This window comes from Paroedura picta, chromosome 2 (assembly GCF_049243985.1).
Source record: "Paroedura picta isolate Pp20150507F chromosome 2, Ppicta_v3.0, whole genome shotgun sequence".
NCBI classification, from domain to species: domain Eukaryota; kingdom Metazoa; phylum Chordata; class Lepidosauria; order Squamata; family Gekkonidae; genus Paroedura; species Paroedura picta.
Genome location: NC_135370.1, coordinates 121,505,183 through 121,526,937, shown reverse-complemented (window position 1 = coordinate 121,526,937; position 21,755 = coordinate 121,505,183). Strand labels below are relative to the sequence as shown.

Below are 21,755 nucleotides of genomic sequence, written 5' to 3'. Positions count from 1 at the left end.
CTCTGCAACTCAAATGCCTATTGCATTGTATTTTTGGTGTCTCAAACTGTTAATCCACCTTTAAATAACATAAATAAATACAAATATCCTTACACGGTAGTTTTCTTTAAAAGACAAATACATCACCTTAGTTTAGCCATTATTTTATGCAGGAGGTAATTTTCTATAAAGGTTATGCTGATTCTTGGGGCATTTCCGCACATCTAAAAGAATAGCATTATGTCAGCGTAATGGTGTAGTACTAAAAATAATTGCGCCTCCGGCCATTTCTCACCTTTTTCCTCTCTCACTTTTGTCTGCTGTCTTTTTGTGCTTCTTCACATGCCTTCTTGAAATGGCAGAAAAGGGCAACGTGCTTTATAGTTGACTCTCTTCCACCTGTCAATCAAGCCAGGCAACCAATCTCCTTTCTTGACATTTTAAAGGGCCCATGATGCCCACTCATTTTTTTAAAACATTCAAACCATCTCCATTGAAACACCTATGCATCTAAATCATAGATGCATAGTGCTTTTTGAATGCCACCCATTATGGAATCTCGAGTCTTGAAATTTAAGAAAAATAATCTTGTTCCTGATTTGGAGGGGGGGTGGCTTTAGAAAGGCATGCTTTGTGTGACAACTTTGGGGAAAAAATATTTTTGTCTTTGCCTGCATGCTTTTACAGCTATTCGTTGCTACAGGCAGTTCACTAAAAAAAAATCCCCATCCCCAGGAAAAGGGAGAGGGAGGCGGGTGTGAGGCCAGGACATTGGAGGCAGAGATAGCGCTTCTTCACCATACATGTCTTTGGCTGGTGGCCTGCTGGTTGCTCTACTTTATGTGATTCCCCAACTGCCACTTTAAAATGGCAGATGTAGCAAGCAGTTTGCTGCTTGGACTCTGGTTGTTTGCAACCTCATGCAAAGCATCCAGAATATAACTACTACCCAAGGTAAGCATTACACAACATTTATCAGATATGGAATTTTTTCGCTCCACCTTTTGTATGGTGGTGTAGTACTGCAGATGTAGTATAGTACTTCTGGTGTAGTACTTCTGCAGATAGGAGGAAAATAGATACTTTCGAATAATGATGTTGGAGACAAATGCTGTGAATACCATGGACAGCCAAAGTTACCAACAAAATAGTTTTAGAGAGGAGCAAACTATGTCATTTGAAGGCAAGATATTATGGCTAAAGCTCACTTACTTTGGATACATCATGCAATCAAACTCAGTAGAAAAATCATTAATGTTTGGCATGGCCAGAGGCAAAAGGAAATGTGGTCGCCAAAGGATCTGCTGGCTCGACACGATCAAAGCCAATACAGGGATGACCATAAACCAACAAAAAGAAGCAGTCATTGACAGAGGCACATGGCGAAAAAATTCCTATAGAATTGCTGAGGGTCGGACATGACTGAACTAATAACATCATCATCAGTACTTCTGCACTGAGGTGGAGAACAGGCAGTGCTAAGGATATGACTGTGAGAATAGGTGAGATTTCTTTATTTTCTACCTTTTTAAAAATCTTGGTGAACCAGTCAGTCAGTAACCTTTTATTGGCATAAAATGTATCAGACATATAAAAATAGGGTTTAAAATTTCAACAAAATAATAAAATGGGGTTACATAACCAAACAGATCTTAAAATGATTAAATAAACTATAAAAGATAAAATACAAGGTAGGCTTCAAAAGGGATTTGCTATAGTTTTTTATCAATCTTTCTCTCCCTTTCAGACAGCTGTAAGAAGAATGAAAAGATCTTCTTTCCAGAAGAAACAAGCATGAGAATTCCAAATATCTTGTTCTTGAGTAATAATAATTGATTTGTTACTTATTCTGTGCAATGTGAGTTATTCTTCTGTCCATGTACACTACTTTGCATCCTGAATTCAATCTGCCATTCTATGGAGTTTAATTACCTTGGAGACTTCACGGCTATAGGTTATGACAAATTGTTAGCGACTCCATTAGCCTCTTATGCTTCCTATTGTGTTTTGTTACTAACACCAAAAGAAAGCAAAAAGGTAATATGTTTGAGATTAGGCTTTTGATTAAACTAGAATGGATTGTATATTTAATCTCTCTGATCATAGTTAAGAAATGTCCCTATCGGCTATGGCAAAAAAGAACACACACACATTAGTCTGCCATAACATAAACAAAGCAGAAACAAAACAAACACCAAAATAAAGGAAATTGGCTTCAGTCATAGGAAGAATGGAAATATGTGTAATCTCAAACAGAGTTATAAATTTTCACTGAAGTGAACGGACTTAGAATAGTATAATTTTCTTTTGGATTGTGAGGCAAATCTAACATGCTTGTTTGGTCTCTGTTCTTGTATTCTCATATTTCAGTTGTCAATAGCCCAGCTGTTCATAGGATCCACTTCCATCTGCTGGTTCCTTGGTGCCTTTCCATTTTCATACTACAATCATCTGACCCACAAGGGCTGTCCCAAAGAGCCATACAATTATTATAAAAACCTAGATCCATGAAAGTACAAAAGCATTGCTAGAATTAGTGTTTGATGAAAGGAGCACAGAACTATATCAGTTAGTCAGAGAAGGCAGCATGTGGCACTGATGCATTTCAGACCACATGTGACATCCTCTCATGAACAATTCCATTTTATCTTCTCTCCATAGTCAGAGAACTAGCCGAGATCAAGAGCTCTACACTCTGCCACCACCAACCGGCTAATGGTCCCTGGCCCTAAAGATGCCTGCCTGGCCTTAACCAGGGTGAGAGCATTCTCTGTCCTGGCTCCCACCTGGTAGAATAAACTCCCAGATGAGATCAGGGCCATGAAGGAGCTAAAACAGTCCCGAAGGGCCTGCAAAAGTGAGCATTTCCATCAGGCATTTGGTTGAGACCAGGCATAACCAACAACATCTGAAGGCCCCCTGCTCCCTCCCTCCCAGAATTCCATCAGTGCACTCTGCTCCTGGACCTGTTTGCACTGAGGCACTGTTTGCGTTGTTTACACTGTTTGCACTGTTACAACTATCAGTTATTAGTATTATTGTTACGGTTATTTATATCTTATGGATTGTTTCATATATTGTTTATACGTTTTATGTAAACTACCTTGAACATCTGGGGAGTAAGTAAGTAAATAAATAATAAGACTGGCTGCCTGTTTTTATATTTCACACAAAACCATTGTTGAAACTAACTGCAGTTAATAAATCAATTTGGAACCTGGTTTGATTAACTTAAGCTAATCATAGTTAATGGAGTGATTGAGACAACCACAGTAATGATAATGAGAGGATGGAGCAGAATTGTTCTCTCTTGCCCCAGAGGGACAGGCCAGAACAAATGGGATGAAATTAATTCAAAAGAAATTCCATCTAAACATCTGGGAGAAATTCCTGACAGAGTGGTTTCTCAGTGGAACTGGCTTCCTTGGGAGGTCGTAGGTTCTCCATCTTTGGAAATTTTTAAACAGAGGCTAGATAGCTATCTCACTGAGAGGCTGATTCTGTGAAGGCAAAGGAGTGGCAGATTACATTAGATGAGCGATTGGGATGTGAGTGTCCTGCATAGTGCAGGGGGTTGGACTAGATGACTCAGGAGGTCCCTTCCAACTCTATTATTCTATGATTCTATATACTAGGGACGAAGCCCATTGTACTTGTTAATACAATGGGCACTAGGTGTGCTTTTGGGCCCAGAAGCGCAACCCGCAGCCTCCTCGAAGGCTGGACTCTGAGGCATTGTACAATTTAAAGTCCCACCTCTAAAACTCGAGGAATATATCCAACCCAGAGGAAGCCAACCTCCAGGTAGGGCCTGGAGAACTCCTGGAATTACAGCTTATCTTCATAGTGTAAAGATCAGTCCCCCAGGCAGAAAGGACTACTTTGGAGAGGGTTGTAGTAGAGAAGAAAAATTTAAGGCCTCCCACACAGGTTGTTGTTGAATTGAAAGACTTGAGGCCTACTGCACAGGGTTGTTGTGCAGATGAAACAGGAGACAAAAGAACCTCCGCAAAAGCATCTAGTTTTGTCTGCAGAATAACGCTGTGCAGTGGCCTCAAATCTGCAGAGGGTTGCAAAGAAGAAAGACACATGGCTTGGCTGTGTCTAACCCCCGGCCAGAGCAGTATTTTAAGTGAGAAGGGGCTTTTCTGTGGCCTCTCTGTCAGCCATTTGGCAGAAGGAGAAATGCCCCCCCTCAAAAGGAATGCCCACCCCCATGCCCTGAGGCTCCCCTGCGTTGCTCTCGGAAACGCCTTAGTCAGGGGCTGTTAAAGGCTCCTTCACAGCAGGCCTGAAGGGGGGAGGGGGAGGGGGGCACTCTGCAGCCTCCTGCCAATTCTGTCAAGGTTCTGAGGCAATTTGCAGTTGGATATGAGAGTTAGGACAGCCTTGGGGCGAAAAGGGCTGGCACAGCCTGTCCAAGCCTCTGTTCTCATCCCCCTTGGCAGCCCTACTGACCTCCTCTCCCTGTGGTGGTCAGGAGCAGACTGGCAGCCATTTCTCCAAATTGCCTCTGGCTGGGCAGGTCAGGAGCCACAAAGCGCCTCCCAACTGGATGGAACTCTGGTCTGTCCTGGTGAGGGCGTAATCGGAAGGCGCTTTGCGCCTTCCGATTGGCCCCTCACCCGACTGGCTGGAATTCTTGTCAGTCCAGGACCAAGGGGCCAATTGTTGGCCCCTGTTTCTATCCTGGACTCAGCCCATCTCCCTTAGCCTTACTGTTTTATTTATACCACTCCCTGAGCTGTTTACAGATATTGAAAAAAATAAACATTTATCGGGTCATATGACCCTATATTTTGATATGACCCTATGTTGACCTGCTCCCCCTCTCCCAAAATGGCCAATGATGGGCCTGGAGGGGGTGGAAAGCAGAGGGGCCCTGGAAGCTATGCTTCCCAACCATATTCTGCCTGATCACATCACTTCTGGGCTTTCGCGAAGCTTGAAGAATGTTTCAGGGGGTTCTCAATAGTAATTTTTTTTTAGAAAGGCTGCTGTAAACCAGCGGGTATTCAAAACTAAATCTCAAGTAGCAGAAAGTGGCAAATTTATCTTGAAAAGGAAGACCTGCTTTGATGTGGTACAGAATGACTTTGTAAATCGGGTGTGTATGTGTTAAGTGCAGTCAAGTCACCTCCAACGTATGGTGACCCTATGAATTAATGACTTCCAAAACATCCTCTTGTTAACAGCTTTGCTCAGGTCTTACAGTCTTAGAGCCAGTCATTATAAAGTCAATCCACTTTATGTTGGAGTCTTTTCCTACTATCTTCAAGTTTTCCTAGAATTACTATCTTTTTCAGTGATTCTTGCATTCTCATAATGTAACCAAATTATGATTGCTTCAGTCTAGCCATTCTAGCTTCTAGGGAGGCTTGATTTGATCTAGAACTCACCTATTTTCTTTTTAACAGTCCATGGTAGCCATTAGACTCTCCTCAGCTGATACTTAAAATCATGCTATTTGCAGCTAATCAAAAATGTTTCAGTCACACTTGGAAACTCAAAGATTTAATTTAATAAATCAATTTTCTCCCAGCTAGGAAGTAGAAAGGATTATGACAGAAAGGTTTTAATTGATCACAGCTGGTCAAGCAGAAAAGGAACAAGCTGTATAAAATAAAGTCTACATGAATGGCTCCCCTTTCAACATATGTGGCCACCCTGTAACCTGGGTGCCACAAATGGTACCTGAGGTAAGTGTTTATAGCATTCTTGAATAGGAGCAGGAGATGGAGCAGGTTTGGTCTACACTACTGTCAGTCTCTCTAGTATTACTGCATTACTACCTGGGCCCTGGCATCCCTAAAGTCAATATTTTACCAAGTCATGGGTAACTACAGAGTGAACTAAAACGGTACGCATGCCTTGAATCAAACCAACCGTATGACACAACATTACAAAAATAGCTTTGAGTATACTTATTTATTTAGAATATTTAAGCAGCTGCCTTTCCTCCAAGCATCTCAGGACCCAAAGCTGATAGCACCAATTGAGAAAAAAATATAAAGTAACAGATCTACTGAAACCATACTAAGACCCAATCTAAGAAGCCCTCTTGCTCCGCTAAAAAGCTCAGACAACCGCAAAGGCTCTCCAGACTGTCTCTGTCTCACAGGTGTTCTGGAAATCCTAGAGGGTGGAATATCCTCTGGTGCAGCCACAGAAAGTAGTCTGAACCCAGACTGTTGCAGAATAGATCTTGCTGGGAAGAATAACGCTGCCACATGGGAACATGCAGGAAGAGATGGTACTTCAACCATGGCTTGGTCTAAAAGAATGCTGGACATATACTGAACAGGCATGGCCTTATTTCTCTGCAACTGAATGGCACTAATGACCAGTGCCAGAAACAGGATGGACACAGCTGTGCAGAAACATGACCAAATCCTAGAAGTGAACCAATATTTCACAGATGTTGCCCACTGTGATACAACTTGAAATAACCAAAAAGAGAGAACAGAGACTGACTAAACCCAACTTAACATCTAATACTCTGTCTACTGATTCCACCCTTGGCATAACAGGGAGACCAACAATCCCAACCACAGATAGAGCCCATTATTTCCACATAGATCTGCTTCTTCTCATATTAAATGGGTCACAGCCTCCCTGCCATGATGCCTTTATGGCTCATGTCAAATTAAAAGCAAGAAATTTAATGGATCTTGTTAAAGATTAAACAGACGTGAAAATGCCTAGTTCAAATTAAACTTAACACCTCAGCTTGCACACGTCAATTTTCTCAAGCACAGGGGAAAAGGTAATTGTCAATTAACGAGACCATTCACGTGTGTGGGCGGGAGACAGCGCAGAAATCAATAACATGGAACAATATGGAGCTATATAACCTCAATCAGCATTCTATAATGGAAAGGCTTTCAGACAGATATACAGAGTAATTGGCTACTCTCTTGTGGCTCATCCTCTAAGCTATACAATAGTCCAATTAAAATGTAACATTGCAATAGCGCAGATACTTGATTTCTATATGCATCAGTCAATGTTTGTACAATCTGACTTTGCAAATAGTAATGACGCCTGCTTGGAATAGCAAAAACACAGACTGATGCAGCGTGATAAATCTGTGGGCCAGGCTTGACAGTCAAATGCCTTTTAATGAAATTTAATGTAGCAACAAAAGACAAAGAGTGTTACAGTGTCTTTGAGATTGATTTATTGCAACATGGAGCTTTTCTAGGCTGTAGCCTATTTCAAAAGATAAGTAGAATGGTGGTGTTGATGAAATCTCAAACCACAATAAAGCTGTTACTCTCTAAAAGAGGTATGGATTCCTTTTATTCTTTTTCTTCCACAGTTTAACATATTTTAAAAAGAAAATGTACCCACATCTTCTAATCATACTTGGGCGATCAGATCTTTCCTCTTTTTAGGAGCTGCATAGATAATAGTCTGGGTATGGGAGACAGTACTTGCCTCCCTGACTGAGGAGGTAGCTGCCTAGAAAACCCTACTGTCCTAGAAAACCCTACTGTGGACCTAATAGAGTTGAATAACTCCCATCCAGTCTCAAATGTACCACATTTTGGTAAGGTGACTGAACGAGCAGTGGCTGGGCAACTTCCAGGATTCCTTAATGAAGCAGATTATTCGGATCCATTCCTATGTGATTTCTGGCCTGGTCATGGGATTGAAATGGCCTTGGTGCTCTGGTAGATAGCCTATACTGGAAGATTGATATGGGGATCTGTGGATATGATTGATCCTGTGATCCTTTTGGACTGCCTTTCCAGACTGGGAAATGGAGGAACTGTTCTACAGTGGTGTTAGTTCTGTCTCTAAGGTAGGTTTCAGAATGTGGTGCTAGGGGATTGCTGCTTTGCCTCTTGGGCCTCTGAGTCCCTACACAGTTGATCACTGGGAGAGGCAACCCAGAGATCTGGGATGAATTGTCCCCAATCCCAGAGAGGCTAGTATAGATAAGGGCTAACAAATTGAAGTTGAATCCCAACAAAACAGAGGTTTGACTGGTAGGAGGAAGGTCCAACACAGGAATTGGGCCACTGCATGTCTCCTAAAGGAGAAGGTTTGTAGCTTGGTAGAGATCCAGGACTTGAGCCTCTTGTTAGATAAACAGATAGCAACAGTTGTCAGGGGTGGAGTAAAGAAGGCTATGTTGTTTTTGTAAAATCAGAGTCCTGTGGCATCTTTAAGACCAACAAAGATTTATTCAAGGCATGAGCTTTCAAGTGCAAGCACTCTTCCTCAGACTATGAACTGACCATCATGACAGATATTCTACAGTGGTTTTAGTTCTGTCTCTAAGGTAGGTTTCAGAAAGTGGTGCTAGGGGACTGCTGCTTTGCCTCTTGGGCCTCTGAGTCCCTACAAGGTTTTATCTTGTCCCCCCACCAAGAGATCTGCACATCTCCTAAAGGAGTAGGTTTGTAGCTTGGTAGCAGCAGGAGTCAGGAGGACTGTCTGGGGAGAAACAAAGAAGGGGGAAGACTAAGGCAAGGAACAAGAGGGGTAGATTAAGAAGGGGTGGGGAGAAAAAAGGGACTATCTGAAAGGGGTTGGTTCAGATTGACATACAAGGGGTGAGGGAAAAAAGGGGTAAGAAGGAGGTGGGATGGATTCAATGGCCCACTCCCCTCCCATCTTGCAGCCCGATGGCTGCTTAATATGGGAAGGGATCTACAGAGATTTATGGAAAAGGAAACATGATAGGCTCTATTCCATCATCCATCATCCTGTGGAGAGCACCTGTGTGTACTGTTCAGTGGGCATTGCCAGCAGAAAATCCACAGTGGTTCCAGATCTCTGTTGAGCAAACCAAATCAAATTTTGCACTGGTTGTAGCATCATTTAAATGAGTCCTCAAGCCAGAGCAAAGTTGCAGATGGAAGCTGTTTGACAGGGTCAGCCTCATGCTTAAAGTCAGACTTACTCATCTCAGGATGCATGAAAACAGGCTGGATAGTCCTGCAGCAATAACTTGATTTACAACAGGAACTGGGCAAGCAAAGCCACCTGCTCTGCTACAAATAACATCACTATTAGCCCTGGGCCTAGCAAACCACTTTCTGCACACCCAACGTCCCTGGTGAAGAACCTGTTGCCCAACTCAATGTGTAAATTCCTGCTCCACACTAGTCGGTAGCCTGTTATTGCCTATTACTCACAAATAAACTGAGAAGACTTTTATGAGCTGTTATTTCACTCATGTTAACCATTAATCCAAACACCGAGAATAAAGTAATTTAATAGATAGGCAGTGTGATAAAATATGGTAGATATGAATAGAATAAAGTGATCTTACAGAAGAAAAGGCTTAATGGGGGGTCGGGAAATGTGAGTAAAAGAACTCAAATTGAAGTAAACGCCTTAGGATTTTGCATTGATTCTAAGCGAAAAACCACATAATTTATTTTATTGACTATATTATATCTCTAGACTATATTTCTTCATAGCACAAGGCAGGTAAACAATACACATTTTAAACCACAATGATTAACTTTTATAGCCGTATATGGATATGGATTTGAGCATCAGTTCAAAATACACAGTAACCAAACAGCTGGCTGGGATGAAAATTAACAGTCCACCTTTTGAAATAAAACCATCTTACAGTCTCTCCTTAAAAGCAGTCCTATTGGAGCTCATTCCTAAGCATCACAGCAAGCCGCCAAATCCCTGCAAGAGCCTGCTATTCTCTGGATCCACCAATCAGAAGGCACACAGATTAATGCAGAACAGGTATGTGGCTCCCAGCCCAAGGAGGGCTTTAAGAATCTGAAAGGTTATGATTTTGCAAAACAACTGACAGACTATACTGGCAGCAGGGCACAAAGACATAAAATGATATTCAAATCCAAGATGGCAACAAGTCAGTAAGACCCAAATCAGAACTCCATAATCTGGGGAATTCCCTGGCTGAATTTAGCCTACTGCTGCCGCATTAATGGAGAATTGGAAATGCTACTGCACCAGCATTTAGCATTAAGAATAGCAAATATCAAAGTGTACCAAAGTATAGGGATGCTTCAACCATGACCGCTCAAAGAGGCCAGACCTCAACAAGATGCTATACAGTAAAAAAGCCAGGACGTCTGGCATAACCGTCACAAGAGCCCTGGAGGCCAGGGAAATCAATCTACTTGAGCCTGAGGCTTACAGGCCTCTCCTTCCACCCAAAGAGAAAGACCACAGTTCTCTGCTTACAGAAACATCCAACCAACCCCCCCCCCCCCCAACTAGAACTCACCAGTCTGGAACATTCCAGGTGAGAGGTGGTGCAGGGGAACTGGCACAGGCTGATGGAATGAGACACAATGCAGGATGGTGCAGTCAGGGACTGTAACAGAGGGAGAAAGATTTTTTTCAGTGACCAAGATGAAGATTCCATTTATGAGCCATTCTGGGCCAGAGACCCCTCTGAAAACATACTTTAATACATCAAGGTATGCAGCCAAAAGACCTGCCTCATAGAGGAAGAACAAAATCGGACCCTCAATCAAGGGGCCAGATGATGGGAGTGACTGGGACTGTGAAGGATGCTGAGCACACAATATGAACAGTGCAAGGACAACAGGGGAATTGGCAGATTTTAACAATAGCGGAACCAATAGAGATTGGGGCTGGAGGACCTCTTGTCAATGCAACAAGCGACACAAGGGTAACTACAACATTAGGAATTCCAGTGGAGGAAAGCAGACTAATTGTGCTTCTATCCCACCACACTCAATCCAGCTGCTCCCCACCCAGTGGCCATCTTGCCTTCCCCACATAAACCCATCTGGAAAACAACTCAGCAGCCATCATTATATCCAGCTGGAATAGTATTCCAATGACTACCACCAAGAGCTGGGATGCAACTGAGAGCAGGATAAGGAGTACTACCCACAGTAAATTAATTATCTTGCAACAGACCATCTCCAAAATAGGGAATCATAGAACTGGAAGGGACCTACAGGGTCATCTAGTCCAACCGCTGCAAAATGCAGGAAACTCAAAACTACCTGCCCACTTACAGTGAACCCCAAATTCCATGCCAGATGAGGACCTCTCCCCAAAAAAACCCAGAATTCCTGTCCATTCTAACCTGGAAGAAATTCACTTCCCATTCCCAAAGTGGTGATTGACATTTCCATGGGCATGCAAGAAAGGGCCACAAGTGCCAACCACCAGCACAATCACTTCTGTTCACCCACTCACAATCTGTCTAAGTTCACAGAATCAGCATTTCTGTCAGTTGACTATCTGTCATGAACCCCTGTTCCTGACTCATACTTTCATCCCTTTTGATATTTTGTTTTTTGTTTGTGCTCCTGGATCACCCATAAAGCTGTGGCACCTTCCTGAGTCCGCTTGAAAGTGCCCCTCCCACCCCCCTCTTGCATTTCAAAGCACCCTCCCGGCGTTCCCTCCCTTGTCACCTCTTGCAAGGATAGCCTTGCTGGGAGCTCAGACTAAATGCCAGATGGCTGGATGGGCTGTTTCGGCAACTTGTAGATCAGAGGAAACTGTACTGCCCTTTCTGTGTGAATCGGTGTTCCTGCCAAAAGCAGTCCCTGTGACCCCTTTCCCCCCTTCAAGGTATATAAGCTATTTAACCCCCTTCCTTAACATCTCTGTCAAGAATCCTGTCTGTGAGCTATTTGTGAAGTGCTGATCTTTGTCCTGATTCTCCAAATAAAGACTTCTACTTAAATCTTCAGGGTAAAGCCCGAGAGTGATGTCTGTTGTTCAAATCTGCTGGGTATCAACTGCTTAGTTGCTAACATTATCTAGCCTCTGCCAAAAAATTTCCAAAGGAGGAGAACCCACCACCTCATGAGGAAGCCTATTCCACTGAGGAACCACTCTGTCAGGAACTTCTTCTGGATATTTAGCCAAAAGTTTTTTTGAATTCATTTCAACCCATGACTTCTGGTGCAACCCTCTGGGGTAACAGAAAACAACACTGCTCCATCTTAAACTGCTGGGAGCAGCGGTCTTCATAATTCAGTAAGCCCCATGTGGGCGGAGAAAGGGTTTGTGATATTAAAACCATATAATACTGCACTCTGCTTTCAATATCGTCCACCTGTAAAAAGATACGCTAATATGGTCTTTTAGATTTTTAATGCCATTCTTGTGGAATCTGGGATTTTGTACTTGCTTTTGAATATACCAGGAAAGCTGGATCTGTTAGAAGCAGTGGCTGAGTGGGCTCTGCAATACCCCAGATTTATTGTTCTGAGGGACTTCAATGTCCATGGGACGAGGCCAGCCTCTGGATCAGATCCAAACATGGTGGCATCGATGGCCACAATGGGGCTCTTGCATTTGTTGCCAGTCCCACCCATCAAGCAGGCCACTGTTTGGACTTGAGGGTTAGAGGTAGATCAGGTAGCAGCTAATGTAGTGTTTTGATCAGACCATTATGCCCTGAAGGCCTGACTATGGATTCCCATCCTTCTCTTAGAGGCAGTGGGCCCATGGAGACTTATGGATCTGGAAGGATTCCTGAATGCTCTGAGGGACCCAAAGCCTCCAAACAACTCATTAGATGAGATGAACAATGACTGGCACAACCAAATTTGGCTGCCATTGGTGAGATTGTTCCCCAATGTTCTCTGCCTGCCCGTTCTAAGCCAGCTCCCTAGTATACAGAAGAGCTGCATAAAAAGAAAGGCGAGTTGAGACAAATAGAGCAAGGTTGGAGGCAAATGTGTGACTAAGTGGCGTGAACGTCTTATAAGATGCTTATGGGATGGAAATGCAAGAGGCTAAATGTGCGTTTTATGCCACCTCCATTGCATCTGCAAGCTCACACCCACCCTGCATCAAAGGCGCGCAAACAGAAGTCAATTGGAAATCAGCTGTGAGCCCTTTGCAAGCTAAATTGCAGATAAAATCAAATCACTTCGCCATGATCTTCTCCTGATCTTCTCCTGACAGTAAAGGAACTGGAGGCCCCTTCGACTGCATTTGGATGAACTCTTTAAGAGTTTATGATGTCTTGTGCTGGTCAATGTCTGTTAGCTTCAATGAGAGCAACCACATGCCCTCAAGACCCCTGCCCCTCATGGCTCCAGAAAATGAACGCTGAGAAGGTAGAAATACCACTTCGGGAGATAATAAATCTGTCCCTGTCTGCAGGGAGTTTTCCACATTGTCTGAAAGAGGCAGTAGTTCACCCTCTACTGAAGAAACCATTGTTGGATCTCAGGGAACCTCATCTCAGACAACTGAGTTCAGACAACTGAGAGCACATGGAGAAAGCTGCTGGGGAATGCTGCTGCTGCTGACCAGGTGAGGCTATTGTGGTGCTGAGTGAGGTGATTGCTGGGAGGATTAAAAAGGGCTGCTCCTCGCCAGAGGCAGGAGCCAAAGGGCAAGCGACAAAGGGCTCTTGGCCTGCGGCTCTTAAGTCTGGGGTTCTTGGCCTAGCAATTAGAATCAGTAGATTATATTCCCTAGTAGTTGCACTGCCTACAAGTTACAATGGACCTCCAGGACACTCATCCCATAATCTGCAGTGAATGTGACATGATTGCCTTCCTCCCTGAAGACAAGATGGACTACATCTGCTCCAACTGTAAACTGGTAAGACTTTTGGAGGAAAGGATTAGGGGCTTAGAAGAGAGGATTTTTACTCTGACCCAAATTAAGAAAGGGGAGGAGTTCATAGACCAGAGCTGTGCAACTCGGAATAAAGAGGATACAACCAGTCTTGAAGAGGATAAGGGGATTGACCTCATTACGGAACCTCTGCAGACAGTTAGGAAAAAGACTCAATGGCATAGAGCGATACGGTTCTCAGGACCTTTGGAGCTCCAAAATAAATTTCAGGCCCTTGCATAGGAGTTGCAAATGTCAATGAGGGAAGAGGTCCCAAAACAAAGTCTAAGACAAAGGAGAGTACTGGTAATTGGAGACTCCCTGCTAAGAGGAATGGATCGCCATGTGGCTGGGCCCGACCCCCTAATCCGAGAGGTGTGTTGCTTGCCAGGGGCAAAAATTAAAGACGTTTCAGAACGGCTGCCCAAATTCCTCAAATCTACAGATCGCTACCCATTTGTGATGGTCCATGTGGGTACGAATGACATGTCCGTGAGTACCATCGCTCCTATTAAAACAGACTATCAAGATCTAGGGAGAAAGCTCAAGCAAATGGGGGCACAAGTGGTATTCTCTTCAATCTTGCCTGTCAAGGGAAGAGGAATGCGTTGGGAGAGGAAGATAATGGAGGTGAATCAGTGGCTGCGTACTTGGTGCCGGCAGGAGAGATTTGGTTTCAGGGACCATGGGATAGGCTTTCTTGAGGAAGGCCTACTAGCACCTGATGCACTGCACTTATCGACTGGCAAATACTCCAGAAGATAGAGACAGAGTTCAACAAGATCTGAACACAATGGAAAAATGGGCAAATGAGAAGAAGATGCAATTTAATAAAGATAAGTGTAAAGTTCTGCATCTTGGTCAGAAAAATGAAAACCATGCCTACTGGATGGGGGATATGCTTCTAGGTAACACTGTGTGTGAACGAGACCTTGGGGTACTTGTGGATTGTAAACTAAACACGAGCAGGCAGTGTGATGCCGCGGTAAAAAAGGCGAATGCCATTTTGGGCTGTATCAACAGAGGCATCACATCAAAATCACAAGATGTCATAGTCCCATTGTATACAGCACTGGTCAGACCACACCTGGAGCACTGTGTGCAGTTCTGGAGGCCTCACTTCAAGAAGGACGTAGATAAAATTGAAAGGGTACAGAGGAGAGCGACGAGGATGATCTGGGGCCAAGGGACCAAGCCCTATGAAGATAGGTTGAGGGACTTGGGAATGTTCAGCCTGGAGAAAAGGAGGTTGAGAGGGGACATGATAGCCCTCTAAGTATTTGAAAGGTTGTCATTTGGAGGAGGCCAGGATGCTGTTCCCGTTGGCTGCAGAGGAAAGGACACGCAGTAATGAGTTTAAACTACAAGTACAACGATATAGGCTAGATATCAGGGGGGGAAATTTCACAGTCAGAGTAGTTCAGCAGTGGAATAGGCTGCCTAAGGAGGTGGTGAGCTCCCCCTCACTGGCAGTCTTCAAGCAAAGGTTGGATACACACTTTTCTTGGATGCTTTAGGATGCTTTGGGATGATCCTGCGTTGAACAGGGGGTTGGACTAGATGGCCTGTATGGCCCCTTCCAACTCTATGATTCTAACTCAGATATGACTTCATATAACAACTCACATTTGAAATTAACTGAGCAAACAGTAGCTAAGGGAAGGGAACCAGGTGACAGCAACTCCTATATCCATACCTGGACCCGCAAAGCTAGTGGTAGACCAAATCCTAAATGGTCTCAAACCAATGGTGACAGGAAAAAAATCACCTTGCCAAATTCTGGCATCTGGCAAGTTGACTCATAAATTGGTCCAAGAGTGTAGCATTCTTCAGAGACAGCCTAATGAAAAGTTTATTGGCCTGATATATTCAGAAGCAAGTACAAAATGCCAGATTCCACAAGAATGGCATTCAAAATGTACACATTAGTTTATCTTTTTACGGGTGGCTGATATTGAAAGCAGAGTGCAGTATTATATGGCTTTAATAACACAAACCAGATTAAAATAATTTTAATAAGGAAACCACAAAGCGCTATGGAATAATATAATCACTATATGGCTGCCTTAGAGCCTCTTGTGGCGCAGAGTGTTAAGGCAGCCATCTGAAAGCTTTGCCCATGAGGCTGGGAGTTCAATCCCAGCAGCCGGCTCAAGGTTGACTCAGCCTTCCATCCTTCCGAGGTCGGTAAAATGAGTACCCAGCTTGCTGGGGGGTAAACGGTAATGACTGGGGAAGGCACTGGCAAACCACCCCGTATTGAGTCTGCCATGAAAACGCTAGAGGGCGTCACCCCAAGGGTCAGACATGACTCAGTGCTTGCACAGGGGATACCTTTACCTTTACCTTTATATGGCTGCCTTACATTTTCTTTTAGTCTTCCAGCACACATTCTAACCTCTGAACACCTTTTAAAACAAGACCGGGCAATTTTTTTTCTCTTTAAAAATGTTCCTTTTAGGAGAATGAGCCAAGTTTTACAGAAGGTAGGCTAACACAGCTTTTCTTTTTAAAAAATTGATAGCTTGTACTGAATAACTTTATAAGAATCAGGAGGAGGGGGGAAAAATCATTGCTCCCAGCATTGCAGAGGTTAATGCAAAGCTGGAATATGGGCTGACAGCTGACAATTCAGTGACATGTACAGATTCATTTCTGACCCAGTCCATCACCCCGATTGCATTTTCTGGCTGGAGAACCACGGCAGGAAAGGAGCCTCACTTGGCTGAATCCACTGTCAGTTCCAAACAAACATATATGTTTGACAGTGAAAAAACTCTGTTAAATGCACAAAGGGAATTTAAATACCAAAGAGGAAGGAAATGCAAAACATTCCAAGGGATTCACTACCTTCCCATTAGCTATCATGGTAATCTTAGTGTAATAAAACAATCACAGCCTGTGATGCAAGGCTTTCGACTGGGAATCTTCCATCTCAGAAACCCATTCAGAACCCCAGTGATAGTTGGAATATAGCTGGCTGGTCTGAAGGTAGTGGGTTATTTCAATTGATTGTTCACAGTCAGTTACAGATTGATCACCTTGTTCTCTCTTTCTAATATTCTAATATGCAAGATCTGCACTGTGCATAATTGAGCAGAATATAAAGGCTATCCCTGCAGGAAGCACCAAATGAGATGTATATTTAGTATAGTTAGGATAGAAACTTCCTGATGATTTCCAAATTATCTCCTCCAGTGTCCTGATTGGCTCAACAAGGGAGTTCTTGCTTTTGAGAACATTTCCTTCCTACTTGGCCCCAGAACTGTTGGTCAGACAAATGACTGCAGACAACAGCTAGCTAGATATTTAGGTCTCTTCTCTTCTTTTTCTAGATATAGTTGTTTCTCTTTAGAAGTAAAAACTATTTTATTCTTTAAGCAGTCTGGGGCTCTAATCTCTTGGCATATTCAAACCATGCCAATCCACCCTGATTTCCCAAAGACTATAAATTCTTTATATACTATATAAAGTATACTATAAATTCCATAATAAGTAAATAAGTAAGTAAAGGACTCCGGCTTCATACCCCTCCTTTTTCTATCAGGTAATGTGATTTAAGACATCAGCTACCACTTGCATGGGATTTAAGTGGTTTAAAGAGACTTTGTTTCTTCCTGCATCTGCTTCTTTCTCCCTCAATTTTCTTACAAAAACAAAGATTCAAGTGGGTAGCCATGTTGGTCTGAAGCAACACAACAAAACAAAATCAGAGTCCCATGGCACCTTTAAGACCAACAAAGATTTAAGACCAACAACGATCACTGGCCAGGGGCGCTATGGCTGGGGGAGGAGGTTGGACAAAAGAAGAGGTGGAAGCACTGGTGTCCCGTATAGGACCCGGCCGTGGAGACACGGCCGGCGCCCTGTGTGTGCTCGATCCCCTTCTAACCTCCGTCCCATCCCCAGGAATGTGAGGGTGGAGGCTAGGGTAAAGGGTCCAACATTGGTCTTGTGCAACGCAAGGTCGATTAAGAACAAGGCCTCGACTCTGCAACACTTCATCGCGGAGTCGAAGGCGGACCTTACTTGCGTGACCAAGACCTGGGTGAGGGAAGGCGAGTCAGCGGCCCTGAAAGAACTAGCCCCACCAGGATACTCGGTCCTTCACCAATCTCGGACCCACAAGAGGGGAGGGGGGGTGGCAATTGTTGTCCGGGAGGTCCTCACCTGCAGGGCTCTCTCAGCGCCGGAAATCAGTGGAGTGGAGTATGTCGGTATTGGATGGGACTCGGTCGAGAGTGTGGCTATCTGGTTGGTATACCATCCGCCCAACGCACCGCCAGATGTCCTGCCCCGCCTGCTGGAGGCGGTGGCCGCCTGGGCGTTGCAGTACCCCAGGCTTCTGATCCTGGGCGACTTCAACGTCCATGCGGACGCGCCCCCTTCAGTCCATGGCGGAGACCTGGTGTCATCCATGGCGACACTAGGGCTTTCGCAATTTGTTGCCGGGCCCACCCATCACGCCGGCCACACACTCGACTTGATTTTCGGCGCTGGGATAGAGGTGGATCTGGATACAGCTTTAGCTGTGCCGTGGTCAGACCACTATGCCCTGCGGGCCCGGCTCAGGATACCACCCCCCCCCCAGTTGGGCGGCGGGCGCATTCTAGCCCGCCCGCAGAGACTTATGGATCCAATTGGATTCCGGAATGCTCTGCGGGACCCGATGCCTCCTGGCAACTCACTAGCGGCTTTGGTGGCGGACTGGCAGTCCCGCCTGACAGCTGCTATAGATGAGATCGCCCCTAAACGTCCTCTCTGCCCTCGACTCAAACGGGCTCCCTGGTACACCGGGGAGCTACGGGAGAAGAAAAGGGAAGTGAGACGACTGGAGCGAGTGTGGCGGAAGACTCGCGACGAAGCTACGAGAACATCTTATCGCACGCTTATGAGGGCGTATGAGATGGTGGTGAAAGTGGCAAAACGTGAATTTTTTGCCACGGAAATCGCGTCCGCAAGCTCTCGCCCGGCCCAATTATTTAGGGTAGTTAGATCCCTTACCGCCCTTGAGGGGCGCCAAAATAATAGCAAATTGGAACTCGGCCGTGAGGCATTTGCGAGCTATTTTGCAGACAAAATCTCGTCTCTCCGCCATGATCTTCCCGCCACAGTTAATACAGTAAACGAACTGGAGTCCTGTTGGCCGCCTTTGGAGGTGACGTTTGATGGCTTCAGACGGCTCTCTTTATCCGAAGTGGACAAGTTGCTGGCTCGGTTAGGGCGACCACTTGCCCCCTTGACTCCTGTCCATCATGGCTCCTCAAATGAGGCGGCCAGAAGATAGGAGGCCAGCTCAGGGACATTATCAACCTCTCCCTGGAGTCCGGGGAGTTCCCTGAGCAGCTGAAGGGGGCAGTGGTTCACCCTCTCCTGAAGAAATCTACGCTGGATCCGCAGGACTCCGCCAGCTATCGCCCAGTGTCGCACTTGGCGTTCCTGGGCAAGATGGTTGAAAGGGCCGCGGCAGACCAGCTCCTGGCATTCTTGGAAGAAACTTCGGCATTTGATCCATATCAGTCTGGCTTTCGACCTGGCCACGGGGTGGAGACGGTGCTGGTCGCCCTGTTGGATGACCTCCGTCGCCAGCTGGATAAGGGCGGGTCGGCAGTGCTGGTTCTTCTGGACCTGTCGGCCGCTTTTGACATCGTGGACCACGAGCTGTTGGTCCACCGCCTTGCCGGCACGGGGATATGGGGCACAGCGTTACGCTGGATATGCTCCTTTCTCCAGGACCGGACCCAGAGGGTTGCAGTGGGAGATGAGTTCTCGCATTCCTATAGACTCCCTTGTGGGGTCCCTCAGGGCGCGGTCCTCTCCCCCACATTATTCAACATCTTTATGCGCCCTCTGGCCCAGCTGGTACGGAGTTTTGGACTGGGTTGCCACCAGTACGCTGATGACACCCAGCTCTATCTCCTCATGGACGGCCGCCCGGACTCTCCCCCGGAACCATTCGCCAGATGTTTGGAAGCAGTGACAGAATGGTTCAAGCAGAGTCGCCTGAAACTCAACCCCTCCAAGACGGAGGTCCTGTGGCTGGGACGTAGGGGGCAGGACCAGGAAGCGTGCTTACCCACCCTGGCAGGGATGCAACTCACCATCACGTCCCAGGCCAGGAACTTGGGTGTGGCCATTGATGCCTCCCTGACTTTGGAGGCGCAGGTCAAAAAAGTAGCGGGCCAGGCGTTTTTCCACCTTCGCCAGGCCCGACTATTAGCGCCCTACCTGTCCCCCAAACACTTAGCCACAGTGATCCATGCAATGGTCACCTCCAGAATAGATTTCTGTAACTCGCTCTATGCGGGCCTTCCCTTGTCCTTGATCCGGAAACCCCGACCTGGTGGAATGAGCTGTGCCTCCCTTGCCGTGACTCGCCGTGGCTCCCTTCCCAGCCGCCTGACGCCAGCGCGCGGCTCGCTGTGGCTCATTTGCCAGCGGCCTGCCAGCTCAGGGGTCATGCACTGCTAGCGCCTGCTGTATTTCAGGTACAGCGGGCTTGATTACTAGTACATAATATAATCTGATATTATCTCAAGAAATATGTAGTCAGTTCCCATTGCATATTAATCCTAACCTAACAGTTACTGCTGTCTTTCTTAGGTTTACAGAAAAATAGAGGAAAAAAAAAAAAAGGAAACAGCCAGCTGGCAGAGTAATCATTAATCTATATAAAAACACAATCCATTCTTATATTGAAAAGTACGTACTCAATTCCCATCGCTTAACTTATAGAGAAAAAGAGACAATCAACTAACCAAATAATTATTGATACATATGAAAGTATAGTTTGCCATCCTCTTTTAACATACATATTCAGTTCCCATCACATATTAGTCCTAATCTAGACGTTATTATCATCTTTCTTAGCAAAGTAATTGTTGATACATATGAGAGTATAATCTGTTATGAGAGTATATTCTATTATAGTCTTAGGTAATATAGAGTCAGGTAATATAGAGTCATATATTGGCCCTGACCTAAGAATTACTGCTGCTGTCTTTCCCACAGGAAGCCAAGTAAATGCTCCACTGTTCATCACATTCTTCAGGTGGTCGCAGAAAATGAAATTGTGTTCTTTTCCATGATGTATCTGCTTGCGGGTCTTGAAGTGTTTGTGTTTCTTGATCCACCCAACTCAGAGGTGTCACCTGATGGTTCCTGTATAGAGTATTTCTAGCCGCCTTACTGTCAGGGCCAAAAATGTCTCTTGGTTGATTCTTGCATGCAGTCGCCTTTGGTAGGCTCTGTATACTTTATCAATCCGGATCTCTTCCTCCTGTATGTAGTGTTCCGGACTTTTTGTGATTTCCTTCCTTAGATCTGTTTTCCCAAGTTCTTCTGGGACGTCTTTAATTTTAATGCTCCTAGCTTGTGGTTCTGCTTCCAATGTTCTCTCCCATTCCTGTTGTCTGACTTCCGGACTTCGGTATGTTGCCAGCTGATTTGTGTTTTCATCAGCTGTTTTCTTCAAACCATCGATTCTATCTGAGAGCTCTTTCCTGGTATCTTGAATTTCATTTTCAATCTTTTTAACTGCTTTCAGTATCTCTAAGTTGCTTTTGTTTAACAAATACAACATCTGTGCATTTGTTAGATTTTCCATTTCTGTGCGCAGTATGCAATAACAGCATCTCGTCTCACGAGAGTTCGGGTGCTCAGACGTTATCAGTTAGCAAAATCTCCGTATTCTACCAAAAACTTCCCCTGAGCTCTCATTAACAAATTCTCAAGCTCTTTCATTGTCCGTTTTAGCGAGTGTATTTAGCTGGCTTGCCTCCCGTCCGAAGAAAGAATTCTCTTGTAAATTAGTTCGGGTGGAAGGAGGGGGGTTGGAATGCCTAGCTTTAAAGGAGCGGAGATCAAACAAAGAACTCACAGTTTTTGCTTTCCTCAGACTTCTGCTCTCTTCAAGCTGGAGAAAAAAAAGAGATGGGAAAAATGCAGGCTTTTATCAGCTGGTCGTTCCAGGCTTAAAAGATTATTTACGACAGGGTCGCCATTATGACTCCCAGCACAGGAAGCGGTGATCTGTAGGACCCTCAGGATGCCGTTCCTGATTCCTGGGGCGATCTGCAAGCAAGATTCGCTTATCTTGCTTTTGATCAGCCAGGTGCTTCTGCTCCTGGCCCTCTGCCTGGCTGGGAAGCCCGATACAGATCGGGCTAGAGTGCAAGCACTCTTCATCAGAATATGAACTACCA

At 45.0% G+C, this 21,755-nt stretch overlaps 1 long non-coding RNA gene across 1 annotated transcript in view; it reads right to left on the bottom strand.

The window, feature by feature from the left end:
• LOC143828786 (uncharacterized) overlaps positions 1–10,303 on the bottom strand; it is a 265,869-nt gene extending 255,566 nt beyond the window's left edge. Inside the window, exon 1 of the long non-coding RNA XR_013227877.1 lies at positions 10,211–10,303. This is a non-coding gene — a long non-coding RNA (uncharacterized LOC143828786). The remainder of the gene's footprint in view (positions 1–10,210) is intronic.
• Positions 10,304–21,755: the final 11,452 nt, after the last annotated feature.